The following is an 18,991-nucleotide window of genomic DNA, read 5'->3' as shown; positions in this document are numbered from 1 at the left end:
TTATATATTGAATTTGATTAAGGTTAAGATTGACACATTAGAGATTCTTATTTGATTAGGATTATCCTTTTAAATTTTTTAAGTAAAAATTTAACTGAATTTAAAATTTTATGCGAAAATTAAAGAATAAAAGAAATGTTTTATTTCTTAAATAGAATTTAGAAGCTACAAATAAAAACATTAGAAAAATGATCCAAATACCAAGGATATAGGCAGAGAGTAAAGAAAAAATGCAATTTTGTAGCTCAATCTTCTAAGACTTCTCTGCCTTGATTAATCTTCTCAACATTCATCTCATATCTCATAAATAAACAACAAAAAAAGTTTAAATTTTTAGATTTATGTCTTTTTTTTTGTGTTTAAAAAAAAACAGAGCTTTGTTCCCTGTCTTTTTTCTTTCTCTTTTTCTTCGATTTACTCATCTCTCTTTATCATTTTCAATTTACCAGTGTATACTGCCTTGAGAACTTCCGCCATATCTTGGAAAAATCCACCTTTTTTAGGTTTAGGGATCTCATGAATGTCCATCACCTGTATAGCCCTTTGCTTTTTAGCTGCATTCAAAACATAAAAAGAAACCGCCGTCAAGAACAATTCAATTGAGTAGAGAGAGATCTGAAACTAAAACCAAAGAAGATTGATTGAGTTTGAAAACCATTCTCGGCTTGTCTGTAGTTATGTTGTAGTCTTTTCCGGGCTGAGTTGAAATCAACTTCTTTATGATCTTTCTCCCACTACAACAAATTTGGGCATTGATAGCACAATATTATAGCGTAGTTTACTAAACTGCTAGTATAGATTGGTCAAAGTCCTGAGTTACCCTATCATAGCATTTATCAAATGCTAACCCGTAAAAAACATAAGCAGGAAGCCAAATCTCTCCTTGCCTCTCATTTTTTCACTTATGCGGGAACACTTAGAAAAAAAAAGGGTAAAGGCGCCTAAGTATATCACTCGACAAAAGCTATAGACATAGACAAAAACATAAGAGCTTCGAGAAAAAAATCCCCTTTACGAATCATAGTCACCGACCAGATCTCCATCTCGCCGGCAACAATCTCGTCTTTGTCAGCCGCAATTTCATTCTGAGTTCCGTCTTGTGTCATTACGACCTAGATCTCATTTACTCGCAGACTCGTTTGGCTTAATTTCGTCACTCTCAGTCTCACTATCGCTGGATCGAATCGACTCTCCTCTCTTGTTTTCCTTCAAGACGAGTAACAGGAAAAGGTACCTTACTTGTAATCGACTCTCCTCTCTTGTTTAAAACTTCTAATTTGCTTTGATTTGAGTTCATTTTTGTATCCTTACTTTTAATTAAAGTTTCGTGCATGTCCTGAGGTGTCTGAAAATCAAGACCGAACACACAGAACCAAGAGAAGCTGTACAGGTAATTTATTTTGTTCCCAATTTCTATCCGAAAATTAGGGTTCATATGTGGTCGCAATTAAGGAACATGACTGTACTAATTTCAATTTTTCAATTGCATGTCTCTGTAATTCCAAGCTTAGGGTTCTGAAGAAAAATTGTGGGTGAGAGGGACTTCAATTCACAATACCTGCCTACTGTAACCTGAACGGGTAAGTCACTTCCATGGAACTGTTAGTATTATAATTTGGTAATTAGTTGACTGTGGTTTGGGTTGTCAGTTAGTTGTGTTAATAGTTTGAGTTATCTGGTGTGTTTGAAATGTTGCGATTGTGATTAAGGTTAGAACTTATAATGCTGGAGAAGGGATGGGTTCATCTTTGCAGGTATTGATAGTAACATAATATGTTTTGGTTTCATTTATTGATCTTTAGACACTTTAACTGTTTTCTTTCTTTATATTTTATGTTCATACTGATCAACCGAAGGGTTGATCCTGCGTATGAGCGAGGTGTTTGGAAATTTGTAGAAGCAGCATCTGCTGCTTTAAGAGAAACTGAAATGCTGGTATGCCCATGCAAAGACTGTAGGAATGTATCTCGTCACGTACCAAGTGATGTAGTTGATCAAATTGTAACAAGGGGCATGGATGAGGCTTACAAGTTGCGGGCTGACTGGTATCATCATGGAGAAGTGAACGCAGTTGTTAAGGGTGGAAGCAACTTAAGTAAATGGAATGATGAGATAGTTCAGTTATTCCAATCTGCTGAATATTTAGATGACGAGCTGGTTAGAAAGGGAGAAGAATGAGGGTGAAGACAGATTAGAAGATGAGTTTCTCTCAAAGCTAGCTGATGCAGAAACACCATTATATCTGATAACACCGTATTTTGACCATTTTTATGGATCGTTTTGAAATACTTTTTCTATGTTTTTTATTTCTTTCAAGTATTTTAATTATGTTTTTCTAGTATTTGTTGTTGCAAGACTCTTTTCAGGAAACTTAGGGAAAAGCTTAACAAAATGGATAGAAAACCAGATTTTCAGCTCAAAGTCAAAACGTCATAAATTCACCCCCGATTGAAGGCCTTCTCACCGTCTGATCCAACTCAAATTTGGAGATCTCAAAGATGGAACCATCAGCTTTCGAGCGCACTTTACACCTTGGCAATCCAATGGTTCAATCAAAAGATACGCGAAGAGCAAGATGTCCTGTAAACCAGCGAGCAAGCATTTCCACCCGCGGCCAGCCATTTCCCCACGGTCAGAGCCTGCCCGACCGCGGCCAAGCGCCCATTCCCCGCGGCCACGCACTTCCCGACCACGGCCAGCCAACTCCGAACTAGAAGGCCCATTTCTGAAGCCCAAATCATTTCTCAGCCTCAATTCCGGAACCCTAGACACCAGGGAGCATTGGAGACTATAAATACTTATCATTTATGTCGTTTTTAAGAGAGACGAAATATTTTAGAATAAATTTTACGTCAAGCTTTTGTTTTTAGGTTTAGGGAGAGAAAGATCTATCTCTTGAACCCTTGTTCTTCCTTTTTCAATTTCGATTATTGCTCTGCCTTTTAATACTATGTTTTTGATTTCGTTCATCATGTCTGAGTTGTTTTATCGTTGGGTCTAAAGGATTTTTGATGGAGATATATATGTTCGATGAGGATTCCATGAGCTATTGAAGCCGAATCTTAGAACTTGTTCTTCTGAATTTACTTTTACTGGATGAGAGTAGCGTCATGAACTACAATCTGATCCAGATGCTTGGGGACACAAAATTGTTCATCCGGTGTCAGATCTAGTTTGGGAGAGCAAAACAAATATAGGAGTGGAAACCTACCTATGGGCGATTTGTGAGTGCTGACGAGTCTTAAACATAATGCATCTTTTCTCTTCCAGGACCAGAGTGGATACCTACTGGTCATGGTTGTCAGAGATAGTTGTATATGATCACGACAGTGGTGTATTCATACGTCCGTGACTCTAGTTTGAAAAGTTTTAGCTAAGATCTTATCAAATTTACTCTTTAGCAATGTTTCGAATCGTTCATACCCCGGAGACAACTTCCCTGAAACCCAGCACCTTCTTTTCTATAGATTTACATCAATTTTATTTCAAGCTTTAGTTCATCATTTTCATTCTCTTAATCGATTTCATTTAAGCAATTAGGTTTAGCCGTTTTTCTCGTTTTTAGTCGATTTCATTAAGTTTAGTTATTAGGTCATTTTAATTCCCGTATTTTCTCGTTAAGATTAGTTTTTACATTTTAAAGACACCACCAAAACCCTCGCAAAAATTGCCTGATTCAAGACTTACTTACTTTATATTTCTTTCGAAGGCTTTTGCAGGAAAGATCCTCCTTCCCCGTGGATTCGATCCCTAAGTACTACAATCGATCAGCTGTGCACTTGCGGCTATTGATTTCATTTAGGGTAAAACTTGACACTCTCACCACACGACACATCAATATCCAACCTGTTAAATCATAGCAAGCTGTCTGCAATTGTGTCACTGTTTAGGATTAAGACACATAATGGCTGGTTGGACAAAAGTTTCAATAGTCTGCTGGAGACTTTGCCGGAGATGCTGCCTGCGGATAATGTGCTTCACACTTCACTGTACTATGTCAAGAAATTATTCAAGCCTTTTGACATGGGTTATGAGAAGATTCATGCTTGTTTAAACAATTGCTGTCTATTCCGAAAGAAGTACAAGAAGCTTGATAATAGTCCTAAATGCAACACTTCACAATGGAAGATAAACATGCACACAGGTGAAGTAAAGAAGGGGTGCCACAAAAAGTTTTAAGATATTTTCCTATTATCCCCCATCTCAAGAGAATGTTCCGCTCCAAAGAAACAGCGAAGGACTTACAGTGGCACTTTAAAAACAAGAGCAGTGATGGAAGAATACGTCATCCGGTAGATTCTGAGACATGGGATCAAGTAAACGACAGCTACCCTGCTTTTGCAGCTGAAGAGAGGAACATTCGGCTTGGGCTCTCCACAGATGATTTTAATCCTTTCGACATGAAAAACACTAGATATAGTAGATGGCCCGTTCTACGGGTCAACTACAATATGCCTCCTCACCTATGTATGAAGAAGGAAAAAATCATGCTATTCTTGTTGATTCCTGGTCCGCATCAGCCTGGGAATAGCTTTGATGTATACTTAGAGCCTCTGATCAAGAAGCTTCTGCTTCTGTGGAACAAGGGAGTGGTGACATATGATGCCTTTAGTAAAAGCACATTCCAACTCAATGTAATCCTTCTTTGGACTATCAGTGATTTTCCTGCGTATGAGAATCTAGCAGGCTGCAAAGTAAAGGGGAAAATGGGTTGTCCGTTATGTGGAATAAACAAAGACAGTATGTGGCTGACTAACAGTAGAAAGCACGTTTACATGTGCCACAGAAAAAATCTAGCACCGACACATAGATATAGGGTTAAAAAGGCATGGTTATATGGAAAAGCTGAGCATGGGAAGAAAGGCTAGGATTTTAACGGTTCAGAATATCTCCCAAATACTGAGAAATTACAAAAATGATTTCGAAAATGGTAAAGATAAAGGAAAGAAAAAAAGGGTTGTTTCTGTTGCATCAGACTCTGACAGCGATGGTGTGTCCAGTGAGTAACAGGACGAAGAAGAAGAAGAAGAAGAAGTAGATGAGGACGAGTTATCTAGATGGATAAAAAGATCAATCTTGTTCAGGTTACCTTATTGTGAGGTATGTCTGAATAATGTCTTATATACTTGATCAATTATTTTCTGTTTTTTCCTTGTTTTTGTTGTTAACTAATACACTTTTAATGACTAGGAACTGCCGGTAAGGCACAACTTAGACGTGATGCACGTGGAGAAAAATGTTGCAGCAAGCATCGTCTCTACATTGTTTCATTGTGGAAAATCAAAGGATGGCCTTCATGCTAGAAAGGACTTGCAAGTTCTTGGTATTAGAAACGATTTGCGTCCTAAAATACAGGTAAAAGAACATATCTTCCACCGCACCTTGGTCTTTGTCCAAAACTGAGAAAAAAACATTTTGCAAGCGACTTTTTGACTTCATTGGTCCTGATGGTTACTTCTCAAACATATCAAGGGGAGTGTCATTAGAGGATTTCAAGGTATCAGGGCTAAAATCTCATGATTACCATGTCCTGATGCAGCAGCTTCTCCCGGTTGCACTGCAAGGACTACTTCCAAAGGGTCCTAGGATTGCAATTACGAGACTTGGTGCATTCTTCAACCTGCTGTGTCAGAGAGTTATTGAGAGAGAGCAAATTACAGTAATGGAAACTGAAGTAGTGGAAACCCTGTGCATGTTTGAACGGTTCTTTCCTCCAAGCTTCTTTAACATCATGGTGCACTTGACAGTACATCTTGGAAGAGAAGCGAGACTAGGTGGACCAGGCCATCTTCGATGGATGCACCCTTTTGAAATGTATGTTATTTTCTTTCCCTTTTTATTATCGAATTTCACTTTAGCGTTACTTTTGAGTGACAATATGTGTAGGTATAAGAAAGTACTTAAAGACTTTGTTCAAAATCCAGCAAGACCAGAGGCTTGCATTGCAGAGTCTTATCTCGCAGAAGAGTGCATGCAATTCTGTAGACAATTTCTAAAGAAAACAACAAGTGTAGAGGAAAAACAAGAGAGAAATACAGACTACAAGAGCCAATCTATACTCGAAGGCCGTCCTATATCCGCAGCCACTACTATTGAGCTTACTGAATCCGAGAAAAAAATAGTCCATCTTGCTGTCATTCAGAACACTGCTCTCGTAGATCCATTTGTGGAGTAAGTATCAACAAATCCCCAAGTCTGTTCTGTATTCTTTTCTACTTCTTCATACTGATTCGTTTCTACTTCTTCATACAAGTATGCACCTTGAACATCTGCAAGATAGTAATGCAAGATGTAGACGAGATGCAACACTGTTATGGAGTACACACACTCAGAAATTCGCGTCTTGGTTAAAGGAACAGGTACAATCACAGACTTTTTTATAGTCGTATAGTCCACCATTTAGTTTTGTCGTCAATATACACTAACTTATATACACCATTTTATAGATACCTATGAACTCAGACAGACATGAGGATACTCTGAAGTGGCTAGCATATGGTCCTCCTAATATAGCTAGGTCATATACTGGTTATGTAGAGAATGGGCAGCAGTTTCACACAACTTCAGTGCATAGGCAAAGTCAGAATAGTGGAGTATTTTATGAGGCCACAACTATGTGTAGATCTAGTGCAAGAGACACTTCAGAGGTCGTTGATTTGGTAGAATACTACGGGAGGGTCACTGACATTATATTATTGAATTACAATGTCTTTTACGTTCCACTATTCAAGTGTCAATGGGCAATTAGAGGCAACGGTTTAAAGATAGAAGACGGCTTCACACTTGTCAACCTCAATCAAAGCCAAGTATCCTTTCATAAGGATCCATATATATTAGCCTCTCAAGCCAAGCATGTCTTCTATTCTAAGGAAGATGATTCATCTATTTGGTATGTAGTTCTCTGAGGTCCTACAAGAAGATACAATGAAGACAATCCTGAAGACGGTAATGTAGAAGTTGGGCCGCTGCCGTCAAGCGCTGAGATGGACCTTGATGACTTTAATGATGAGGCTGATTGTGAAGGCATATATATATATATATATATATATAAATAGTATAGTTTAGAAAATGTCCACAGTCCTTTAGCTGTGGAAAAATTTCTACATTTGAATGAAATTTTTCATGGGATTTGATCAGTTATTGAGTTTTGGGTTTAGTTAGAGATGTTATGATTTCATTGCTCTTTGTGAAAGTTTTATTACTAACTAGATATCTTCTTGTTTCAGGTGAATTAATAAGATGGGTCGACCAAAAAAGGGTGCTAAAAAACAGAAGGCTGCGAAGGATGATGTGGTGGAATTTGTGGGACATATCGGTCCTCCTGGTGAAGAAGACACACAGCACCCGACGGGAGTTGAAGAAGAGATATAGCACCCGACAAAATCAGTCATAGAGTCAGTGACAGGAATAGCTTCTCAGTCAGCAGGATGGGAGTTGAATGAAGACAACGCGGGAGTTGAGAATGAGTTCAAAGAAGAAATGAATAATGAGGAACAAGGGTTAGGTGGGGATGCGATGGAGTCTGACAAGGCATATGATGCAGTTGGGGATACGATGGAGTCTGACAAGGCATATGATGCAGTTGGGGATACGATGGAGTCTGAGGAAGCAGACGATCCAGTTCAGACACAACGTAAGAAACACAAAGGACCAACAAAGATGAAAAACATCGCCAAAGATCCAAATACTCGGGAACTAGTTGACTTCACTAACATGGGATAACCTTGTGGTCAAGGATCAGTGAAGTTATCTTCGTATCTGGATGCATTGGTGCAAGAGCATGCTCCTGTTGTCATAGATGATTGGAGGAAGATTGGAGAGGATCTAAAAGCTGTTTTATGGAAATCTATTCAGGTGACGTATTATTAATTTTTGCTCATGTTGTTGTTAAAAACTAAACATAAACCTTTGTTTATATGTGTTTCATTTTGAGATTTTGTAATTGCAGGCTAGGTTTGAACTTGATGAGGAGAACCAAAAGGTGGTTGTGATTAAGCAGGTGGGATGTCTGTGGAGGGCATCCAAGTCACGGCTAGTGAGCCAGATCAGGAAAGCTAGTAACAATCAAGCCAGAAATTGGCTACGACCCAAGAATGTTAATCCAGCTGATTGGTGTAAATTCGTCAAACTGAAAACCAGCCCAGCTTTTAAGGTAGTCATATCTTCTTCTTCTTTTGTTCTTTTTGTCTCGTTTATAGTAATAACATTAATGTTCAGGTGGTCAGTGACAAGTACAAGGACAGAAGACTCAATTAGATTCCTCACACATATAGTCGTAGAGGAATGGTCAGGCTTACAGAAGATATGGTAAGTGTAATTCTGTATACTATATGCATACTCATTAGTGCGTTTGATATGGACTATTATATATGTTGTATAGAAAAAAAAGGGCAGAACCATCTAAGGTGACTCGACTTAGAGTTTGGGTTAAGTCCCGTACAAAAAAAAATGGTACCCCGATGAATACTAACACTTCTGAGAAGATAGTAAGTTTTTTTCTATTGTTTTTAACAATGGTTCATAATATGGATTTATGTTTTCATTTTACTCTGGTATTGTTTTTTGTATATCAGAGAAAGGCAGCTGAAATCGAGAGTGGTGCTCCATCATCCACGACAACAAATATAAGAGATATCTGCTATCTCAAGTTTTAGGACCGGATAATCCTGGTAGGCTGAGGGAAATGGGTAGAGGGATGAATTTGACGAAATTAGCCTGCTTTCAAGTAAAGACTAAGTGTATGGCTCAGATGCAAGAAAAGAAATTTCAGTTGCAACAACAGGTCCAAGACTTAGAAGCTGTTATTGCAAAGATGCAAAACCAGGTTCGTCTAACTGATACACATATGAATGTCTACAAGAGTTTGATTAGTGGCAGACTTCAGTGACTGTCTTTGATTATTACAGAAACAAGAAGCTTAGGTTGGTGAATATTCAGCACCAAGAGTAAGTAATTAAGCCCTGATCAGTCTATTCATACTACGCATATGTTAAATTTTTTAATGGAATTTGACTTTCATCGACAATGAACATTCTGCAGAGTGTGAACAAACGATCACACCCTAAGTGTGTCTTGGTAGATTGATCTGGCAGTGATGACAATGTTAGCAAGGGCCGAGTTCTTTCCTCTGATCCTGAAGATTTTCTGAATGGTATTCCCTTAGGACCCAACTGTGTTAAACTATTGATTGAAACCGTTGCCAAACCAGAGGCATTTCTTTGGAGACCTGCACCAAATGTTTTTACGGTTGAGCAAGCAGTTGGGGAAGTGATTGCATGGCCTGCCAATAGTTGTGTTGTAATAGAAAACTAGTTCATATCAGAAGATATAGCTCTACGGGTAATTGTTATTAACTTTTAAGCTTAGTAGATTCATTAATTAGTTTTACCATATACCTAAATTTTTATATATGTTTTTTGTTTGGCAGAGTCCTACCGCATATTCTATAAACAAATTCAAGCTTCTGGATTGGGCTAGGAATGAGGGAGTTATTGTTTCTGAAGGCCGTTGGCAATCACGAGAACCCAAAGCTTTGGTTAACGGGCTTCTTCTTGGACCAGGTGCAGCTAAGGTGTTTTTGGATGTCATATTGGAGCCTGATACATTTTTGTGGAGGCCTACAACAGAAATGACAAATCTTGGGGACGCCTTGAAGTCATTCGTCGCCTGCCCTGCAAATAAGATTGTGTTTCTGCCAACCTCAAGTGAAACAAGTTCGAAAACCCCTCCTGAGAAATCTGCATCAACTCCTCAGTTTGTAACGCCTTCACCGTCACCTCCTCGGAGATCTCCTCGGCGATCTCAAGTAAGTTTGTAGTCATAGTTCTTTGTTTTTTAATTTATCTTACATAAGTTACCTATAGATGCATTGATCTATTGGTCACATGACAGCGTAACATTCTCAACCCAGTTGGAACTGATAATCAGAAGTGCAAGCTGATAGATTTCACCAGAAAAAAGAGGGTCATCGCTGGAAGACGATGGGCTTGAAATGACCCAGACCAAGTCGTGCACTTTGTTCCTTTAGGACCTAAAGCAGTTTGTGTATGGGTCGATGTTGTCAAGGTCAAAGACGCTGCTGTTTGGAGGCCATCTTTAGAAATAGTGTATGGCTGATGCAGTTGGATCATATATTGCTTGGCCGGAGGAAAAAGTGGTCGTTTATTAGGATGAGGTAAGAGATGTGTTGCTCTACATGGAACTATCAAAATGTATGTGTAGTATTGAGACTGTAATGAATGTTATGTTATAGTTTGTATGAGTTTAGTTGAATTGGTGTGTATGGATGATGATGTTTTACATTAATGTGAGCTTGGTTGGATAATTTTTATCTTACAACTGTTAATTTGGTCATATAAACGATGACATATAACAAGAGTCATAAAATGATATTTTTCTCCAGCTACAATACAATACATCGTAGCTCACAAAATGTGTTTTTTAAAATTCTAATACAGAAACAACTACCAGCTATAGTAGTAGAAACTATAGCATTTATATATGATATAATATAGTATATTACAGCACTTAATAGCGCTCTGACAGATTTTAAAACAGCGTTTACAATACGCTACGAAATAAAAACTTATAATAGCATACGTAAAAATGATATTGTATGGGGGGGGGACCTTTTATAGCTCCCGCTGTAATAGCATTTGTGGAAACGGTATTATACCTATATAATAGTGTTTTTCGTGTGTTATTAATGCCTAAATCTGTTGTAGTGTCCCTCTGTACTTACCAAACCAAATTCATCACAATTGGCATCATATAAACAACTTGAACACCAATATGAGGATCCGGTTTGGCAATGTACCTGAAAGGTTTGTTGAGAAGGAGAACGAGATGGTCTACTTGGAGAAGGAGATTCTCTTATTTTCTGGGGAGCAGATCTTGGTTTCCTCTCTGGCTCGACAATGTTACTGTTCTTGCTTGAACCAAAATACCCATATGTCGAAAAACCGGAAAAGAAATAAGCTTTTATGGATTAAAAATCTCTAACGATCCTAACTATAAGAATTCTTTTCAAATAACTTACGCTGAGGAACATGTGAATACCCGAAGTCAGAAAACCGCCACAGGAAAAAGATCACACATGAAGCTCAATGGCTAACAAAGAAACAAATACGGTTTTTGAATTAGTTACCTGTTGGTGATTACCATTATGGAGAGCTTTCTTGTAAACCCCCGACTCTGTCTAGATCTGAGTGCAATGGCCGCCCGCGCAACAATCAAACAAGAACATGCACAGCCAATCGTTCGGAACAGAACCGGACTGACAATGTGATATATTCATAAATTGCATCATTTAGTGTACATGTTTTAGTCCAAATCATGTCTTATCTCATGCATTTTAGGTCCTTAGGGTTTGTTTTAGAACTTAGGAGATGCATTAGGTCCCAATGAGTATATTGCATGTTTTGAGTGTCTATCAGGTGAATATGGAGCTGAAAAGATGAATCCAGGAGGTGGAATGGTGAGCAAAGCTTGAAAAAAGTGGAAAATTGGGTCCTGGGAGATTACCGGCCATTCTCGCTGGCCAGGAAGGTTTTACCGGCCATTTCCATGTACCGCGGGAAGCTTTACCGGCCATTTTCATGTACCGCGAATCAAGTCTCTCGGCCAAAATCTCCGGGTGCAGACACGTTTCCGAAATCGCCCGTCCGGGGAACCTTCCGGTCAGATTCAGCTATCGGAGTCTTCATAAAGGTTGGAGATAATTGAGTCAAGAGTTCATAACAGTTGGAATCAAGGCATTTGGACCACAGAACTGAAAGATATGGTAATCGGAAGACGAACAGGTCTCGCACTCATTCCGGAGCAATCCGATACCCCTGAATGATCGCCTGTCCGGGGAGCCTTCCGGTCCGATTCAGACGGCGGGTGCTTCATAGAAGTTGGAGAGAATTGCATCACGGTCTCTTAGCAAGTAGAATCGTGGAATTCGGACGCGTGAGCAGAGAGATAAGCTTGTCGGAAGGAACCCCAGTCTCGCAGGTATTCCTGACCGAGCAGATCAGTTCTAAAGGATGCGAAGGACGGTGCACTTCCAGGCCGATTTAGTTTCCGGGTCCTTCATGAGAACCATAGACATTTGAGTCTTCTTTCCAGAACGTCCAAGAGAATTAAATTCGGATCTATGAGCAGAAAGATACAGTCTCCGGAATGGACACATGTCTAGACGCCTCTCTCTGGTCGTGTACATGCACTGCAAAGATGTGCCCTCCAGGAAGCCTTACACTTCCCAAGCACCGAAGCTTTCTTCACCAAAGTTGGAGATAAATGAGTCCTCTGTCTTCTGCAACCGAAATCATTCAATTCGGACAAGTCTCATAGGAGTTACACTCTCCGGAATGCGAAGTGGTCTAAGCTGCTCTGGATGCTGCGAGTTGGAGAGGAAGGAGACCAAGCCGCAGCAACACTCGCAAATCACTCCGACTTGAGCCTGCGACCTAGGTGCAATAGAGACCAACCCGCACAGTTTGTACATTCCCCAAAAACCGCCTTAGCCCTGCGAGTTGGAGAGGAAGGAGACCAAGCCGCAGCAACACTCGCAAAACACTCCTACTTAGGCGTGCGGCTAAGACAAGGCGATTCAGGCTTCACAAGACAAGTCTTCATCTACTGCGACTTAGGTGTGCGACCTGGGACATACTGGACTGACCCGCAGGATTTCCACTTGACCCAACTGAGCCGGGTCAGTACCCAGTTTGTCCTGGGCTGACCCGGTCCATTAGCACTAGGTATATATAGTTTTTTGGGAGAAAAACCCAAGGGGATATCATCTTCTCTCTTAGTTTCTCTCTAGTTTTCTTTCCTTTTTAGTGTAAAAAACGTTTTTGATTAAGAGAGATCTCAAGGATTTAATCAATCTAAGTCTGTTTCTCATCATCTCATCATCTCATTTCTGCTTCTAATCATGATTAACATCATCTCTTGCAAAAGATTAGATGTGTTCTTCATGATTAGTGAGTAGTCATCTTTTAAGCTTCTAGGTGTGTAGATTAGGGTGCTTAGATGTAGATTAATGATTGTTTAAGCTTAGATTCTCTTCTCCTTTCCTTAGTTAGCTGATCCTAATGCTAGATCCTTGCACATCACTTGGGTCTAGAATCTGGGTTTTTCATGCACCAAAAGTGTTTGATGAAATGCCTGAATGAAAGCTAACTAAGGGTTTATGCATTAATGTCATGGGAATGATTGTTAAATGCATGAATGGCATATTAGAACTGTTTCTTAATGCTCATTGATTCATATTTCACAAATGATGATTTGGTTTGAAAATGGATTAGTGTAGAGGTTAGTGCCTTCATGAGAGGATTAATCTAGATTAGAGTTCTAAGTTAATTGGAATTTGAGATCATGTGATGCTTGCTTTATCTTTCTGTATAAGATTCAGTCTTTCTTAGCTCTTATTTTGATGCACAAAGAGGCTGTCTGGTCATGTTAGACTTGGAACCTTATGCTTGTTAATTGCTTATTCACTAATGGGAATTAGTCTTGAATTGGTAATTAACAAAGGGATTTCTGTCATGAGAATGAATTAATCTGAATTGGAAGTCTAGACTAAAGATTTGCAAGTGTTGCATTGTTTGCTTAGCATCATGAATTCACATTTAAAGCACCCTAATCAATGATCACATCTAGAGGTTTAGCTTTCTTTTTATTTGAATTTGAGTGTTTGTTTAGTTTCTCTTGCTTGTTTAATTCTTAATTACTGTTTGTTCTTGCTTGTTTTGTTTTTAGATAATCTTGGTTACCAACTCATCTGCTTATTAGACTTGGATTAAGAATTGATCCTCATAGTTCTAGTGTCTAGAATCTCTCCATTTGGATTGATACCTCAAGTGCTACAATGACATGAGTAGTTGAGGAATTGATCAAGGATTGAAAAATTCCTACTATCAATTTGGCGCCGTTGCCAATTGGAGAGTTCATTCTAGCATTAGGACTTTGGATCTTCTTGAGATCAAGTCATTTTCTTTTGTTTTACTGATTACCTTTCAAGTGCTGTCTTTGTTTTCAGGTGTATGAACACCAGCAGTCAAGCAAGGAGACAACGAGAAAGAGCTGAGCACATTGAGAGGTTGGGTATGGATCAAGGGCAACAGGCTCATGGTGGTAATGGAAACCACCAGAATCAAGAAGAGCCACCGCCTCCACGTCCAAGACAAGTTGTGGGAGCTGGTGATGAGGCCAATGCTCAGGGTCAAAGACATGGGATTCAAGCCCCAACACCTGAAAACGATTTTGAGATCAAATCTGGCCTGATCAACATGGTGCAATCAAACAGGTTCCATGGCTTGGCATTAGAAGACCCATTAGATCACATTGACAACTTTGATAGAGTTTGTGATCTAACTAAGATGAATGGAGTGAGTGAGGACAGTTTCAAGTTGAGGCTATTTCCTTTTTCTCTAGGAGACAAAGCTCATCAGTGGGAAAAGTCTCTACCTCAAGGATCAGTCACAACTTGGGAGCAATGCAAAAGAGCATTTCTAACCAAGTTCTTCTCTTCATCAAGAACAGCAAGGTTAAGAAATGAAATCTCAAGTTTCATTCAGAAGAACCATGAATCATTTTGTGAGGCTTGGGAAAGATTTAGAGGGTATACCATGCAATGCCCTCACCATGGATTCTCAGATTGTCAGCTGCTAAGTACATTCTACAGAGGTACTTTACCAAAGGTCAGACTTCTCTTGGACACAGCTTCAAATGGTAATTTCATGACCAAGGAAGTCAATGATGCCATGACCTTAGTGGAGAATGTAGCTCAGAGTGATGAGCTTTATGGATCAGACTTTGAAAGGAATTCAAGAGGAGCTGTGAGTGCTGAAGAGGAAAGGACAAGGAAAGACATCAAGTCTCTCAATGAGAAGCTAGACACACTTCTTTTAGCTTCTCATCAGTCAGCGAACTTTGTTAGAGATGTGAATCATGTGTTTCAAGACACATTTCAAAGGGAAGACATCACAACTGAGGTGAACTTTGTAGGTGGCCAACAAGGTTACCAAAAGGGCTTTACCTACTACAAGAATCCCCCAAACCAGAACTTCTATCCTCAAAACACTCAACAACAAGGTTTTGTCCCTCAGCAACAACAAAGTCTCCAACAGAACTCAGAGAATAAGGATCAAGAAGTGCAGAACCTGCTCCAGCAAATCCTCCAAGGTCAAGCAAGTGGTGCCATGGACTTTAACAAGAAAATGGCAGAGATTAACAACAAGGTGGATTGCAGTTATTCTGATCTTTTATCTCAGCTTTCAACCTTGGCTTCCAAAGTCAAGACTCTAGAGAACAACAAAGGCCACTGCAGTTCTCAAGCTCAAAGATCTTTAGGGACATCAGTAGCACATCCAACAGAATACTGCAATGCCATCCTCTCAAATGATGAGAATCATGCTGCTGTCCAAGAAATTGAGGATCTTCTCCATGGCAATGTCTCAAGTGCAAAGTGCCTAACACAAGATGATGAGGACGCCATCATAGAGGAGTTTGACTTCCTGTTCTGTGATCTCAATGAGGACATTGAGAAAGAAGGTGGGGAGACAGCTTGTTTTGATATGAAAAAGAATGATTCTGAGATTGCTGAAGGAAAGGATCAGAGAATGGTTCAAGGAAGGACATCTGATGGAGTCTCTAGCACTGGCTCAACAAGGGTGAAACCCAAATCTATTCCCAAGCTAAGCAACCCAGGAAAGTTCTCCATCTCATGCTCTCTTGGAAATTTGAAAGTGGACAATGCTTTGTGTGATTCTGGATCAAGCATCAGTGTAATGTCTTTAGACATGGTGGAGAGACTAGGGATCAAGAGTCTTAAGCATCACCCCATGTCAATCACCTTTGGAGATTCATCCTCAAAGAAACCATATGGAATCCTTGAAGACTACCCATTGAAAATTGGTGAATGCACAGTTCCAACAGATTTTGTAGTTATGAAGATGAAGAAGACAAAAGAGCTACCTCTTTTGCTTGGAACTCCATTTCTGAACACCACAGGAGCAAGGATGGACTTTGATACTCAAAGAGTGGTGCTTGCTAAGGTAGATGATGAAGTATCTTATCCTCTTAAGCCTCCTCTTGCTGGGTTTTGTGGAGTTATATCTGATGATTCTGATGAGTTGAAACATTATGGGATGATGTATGTGGGGAGTATTGGAACTATAGAAGAAGCTATACCCCTTGCATCTGTTGAGAAAAAGAAAGAATCCCTAATAAGACCTGATCTTGAGTTTGAAGGGGATTTCTTTAGTGATGATGAAGCTTGCTTGGAATCTCTATCTCCTACACCAAGTGAGAAAGAGATCAGCAGCAACAAAGGCAATGGCTCAGGGTCTCAAGACAAGAACCCACCAAGAACCAGACCATTCACTCTTGAGTCATCTTCTCAGATCTTAACTCTCACTCCTTGGAAGTTTGTTGGTGGAGCTGTTGAATACAAGGTTAAAGGCAATGGAAGATCAAGACCATTTGCCAAAGTCAGAGCTATCCTCACACCAGAGTTCATAGACAAAGGATCTGATGGTGTCCAAGAGATGATGAACAAGGACCTCAAACTTGAATTCATGGACAAGACCTGGAGCATCAAAGCTCCTCCTCTCCCTTACTAAAAGAGTGTAAAAAGTCAAACTTAGTGACTTTAAACAAAGTGCTCTTGGGAGACACCCCAAGCTTATCCTTGTATATAATCTTTTTATTCTTTTCTCTCATTTCTTTTCCTTTTTTAGGATCTTTTGATGGGTTTTGTGAGTTGGTCTCAGGTTCTAGGTGATTTTTGGAGGACATAGCTCAGTGATGAATGGAATGGATCATGTGAGAGAGCTGAGAGAACTGTTTAAAGCCAGAAAAACTTGAAGAAGGCCTCAGTGCTACCTAGGTGTGCGGGTCAGTGCATAAAGAGTCCAGGCCGCAGCAAGACTCGCGATTTACTCCGGCCTGGGCGTGCTACCTGGTGTGAAATAACCCTGGCCGCACAAAACCTGGAGAAGTCCAAAATGTTTAAGTCCCATTTACTGCGGGATGGGCGTGCGGGTCAGAAGAGAGGGAGCTAGGCCGCAGCAAGGTTCGGAATTTACTCCGGCTGGGGCGTGCGACCTAGAAGCGTAGACGTTGAGCCGCACCAGAAAGAAGAAGGCCAAGGGTTCTAAGTCCAAAACCGTGCGACCTGGTGCTGCGGCCTGAAACCCAAGGAGTCTAAGTCGCACGATCGTTCGCAATTTACTCCGGGATGGTCGTGCGACCTGGAAAGAGGAAGGCCAGGCCGCACAGAAAGAAGGGAACCCAAAGAGATTAAGTCCCAAAACCTGCGAGATAAGCGTGCTACCTGGGAGTAAAGAAGACCAACCCGCAGCAAGACTCGGAATTTACTCCGGGATGGTTGTGCGGGTCAGAACAGAGGATGGCCAGGCCGCAGCAAAAAGATGAACGGCCAAAATGCCTAAGTAACAGAAGCTGCGGGATAGGAGTGCGGGTTAGACATAGGATGACCAGGCCACACATCGAACCCCTCCTACTCATTGGGGTCTGATTTCAACAGCCACTAGGTAACACTCAAAACCTTGTAAATAGCATGTAGACTTTCTTTTTCTTTTGCATTTTGCCTGTTTGCTTTGGTTTCACTTCTTTCTCATACTTTTATAACACAAGGGACTGTGTTATTTAAGTGTGGGGGAGGAGTTTTATCCTTTACTAATCATGTTTATTCTGCTCTTATTTTCCTTTTCACTTTGAGTCTCATTTTGCATTCATCTAAGTGCATATAAAAACCAAAAAAATGGAAAAATCTGAAAACTTTTCACAAAAAAAATGCTCATGTAGTTGCATTCACATTTTAGGATTGAGTCAAGTTTGCATTTTCATATAGGTTGCATCATATGCAAATGGGAGTAATGATAGGTTCTTTCCTTGAGAGTACATCACTTTGAGAATTTGGATTAAATATGCTTGTGAAATGACTTCTGTGCTTGCAAGGCTTGAAATGGTTTGAATCTGAGAAGCAATTTTGAATTGAACTCAACTCTAATAAGTGAAAACCTTGAACTTGACATGAAATTATCTTGTGATGCATTGTTTGAATAAGCTTGTGGATACCTATATACATATTTGAGCTAGAATCCTGTTTTTACCACCCTCTTCCTTAGCTCAAATAGCTGAGTCCACATCTGGATCAGTTTTCCTCACCTTGAACCCATCCTTCCTTCAAGCCAAATGTTTGTGTGTGATTGAAAGGCCACCTTGGATCAAACTTAGCAGAAAGTGTTAGGTTTAGAGCGACAAGGGCAAGTCTCATTGAGTGTTAAGTTCCATCATCAAGGAGCTGAGAGATTTGGTGAGAACTAAGTGTGGGGGAATACTTGTTGGTGAGTGGAAAAAGGAGAGATGAGTGGAAATAAAAGGAGAATGGTGAGAACTAGGAGAAAAAGAAAAGAAATCAGTCTTGGAGTTTTGAGTCAAGAAAGTGAGCTTTAGTGTTTTGAAAAGAAAAAGTCTAGCCTCTAAGTGAAAAGAAAAGAAAAGAAGCCCAAGAGCTCAAATGTTTTAAAAAGAAAGAAAAAGAGGCTAGAAGTTACAAAAGAAAGTGCAAAAGAGCTATGTAAAGTTTGAACTCCAAGACTTGAGTGTGAAAATTAAAAGTGAGTCCCCTAGTGAGAGGAAATGAGTGTGGAAAGTGAGGTTCTTGAGAGGTTGAACAAGTGAGAAAGCTTTGAGTAGAGTGTGGGGTGGGATGAGTCCTTGCCCTTGTATGCATAGGTTGCTTTTTACCTTTAGCATTCTGCCAAAGTTTGATCATTCATAGAGAGATCCCCTTGCTGCATTGAACCCACTCAGGCGCTGATGAGATCATTTTAGTCTCATTACCTCACCCTAGCCAAACTTTGCTTGTTTGAACATTGCATCATTTGATCCACTTGGTAAAGAGCTTAATGAATGTCAAAGAGTTGAGGAATAAGAGAACTTGTGGAGATTACTGTTGAGTTGTTACATCAGAGTA

General features: G+C 39.9%; 1 non-coding gene across 1 annotated transcript; it reads right to left on the bottom strand.

Moving 5' to 3' along the window:
- Positions 1–14,531: 14,531 nt before the first annotated feature.
- On the bottom strand, positions 14,532–14,638 carry LOC112085595. The gene has a single exon (XR_002898897.1). It is a non-coding gene; the product is annotated as a small nucleolar RNA R71 (small nucleolar RNA).
- Between the last annotated feature and the right edge of the window lie 4,353 nt (positions 14,639–18,991).

The sequence above is a fragment of the Eutrema salsugineum genome, unplaced genomic scaffold (assembly GCF_000478725.1).
Source record: "Eutrema salsugineum unplaced genomic scaffold, Eutsalg1_0 scaffold_3, whole genome shotgun sequence".
Taxonomy (NCBI): Eukaryota; Viridiplantae; Streptophyta; class Magnoliopsida; order Brassicales; family Brassicaceae; genus Eutrema; species Eutrema salsugineum.
The sequence above is the reverse complement of the archived record's forward strand: the minus strand, read 5'-3'. Positions and strand labels throughout refer to the sequence as shown.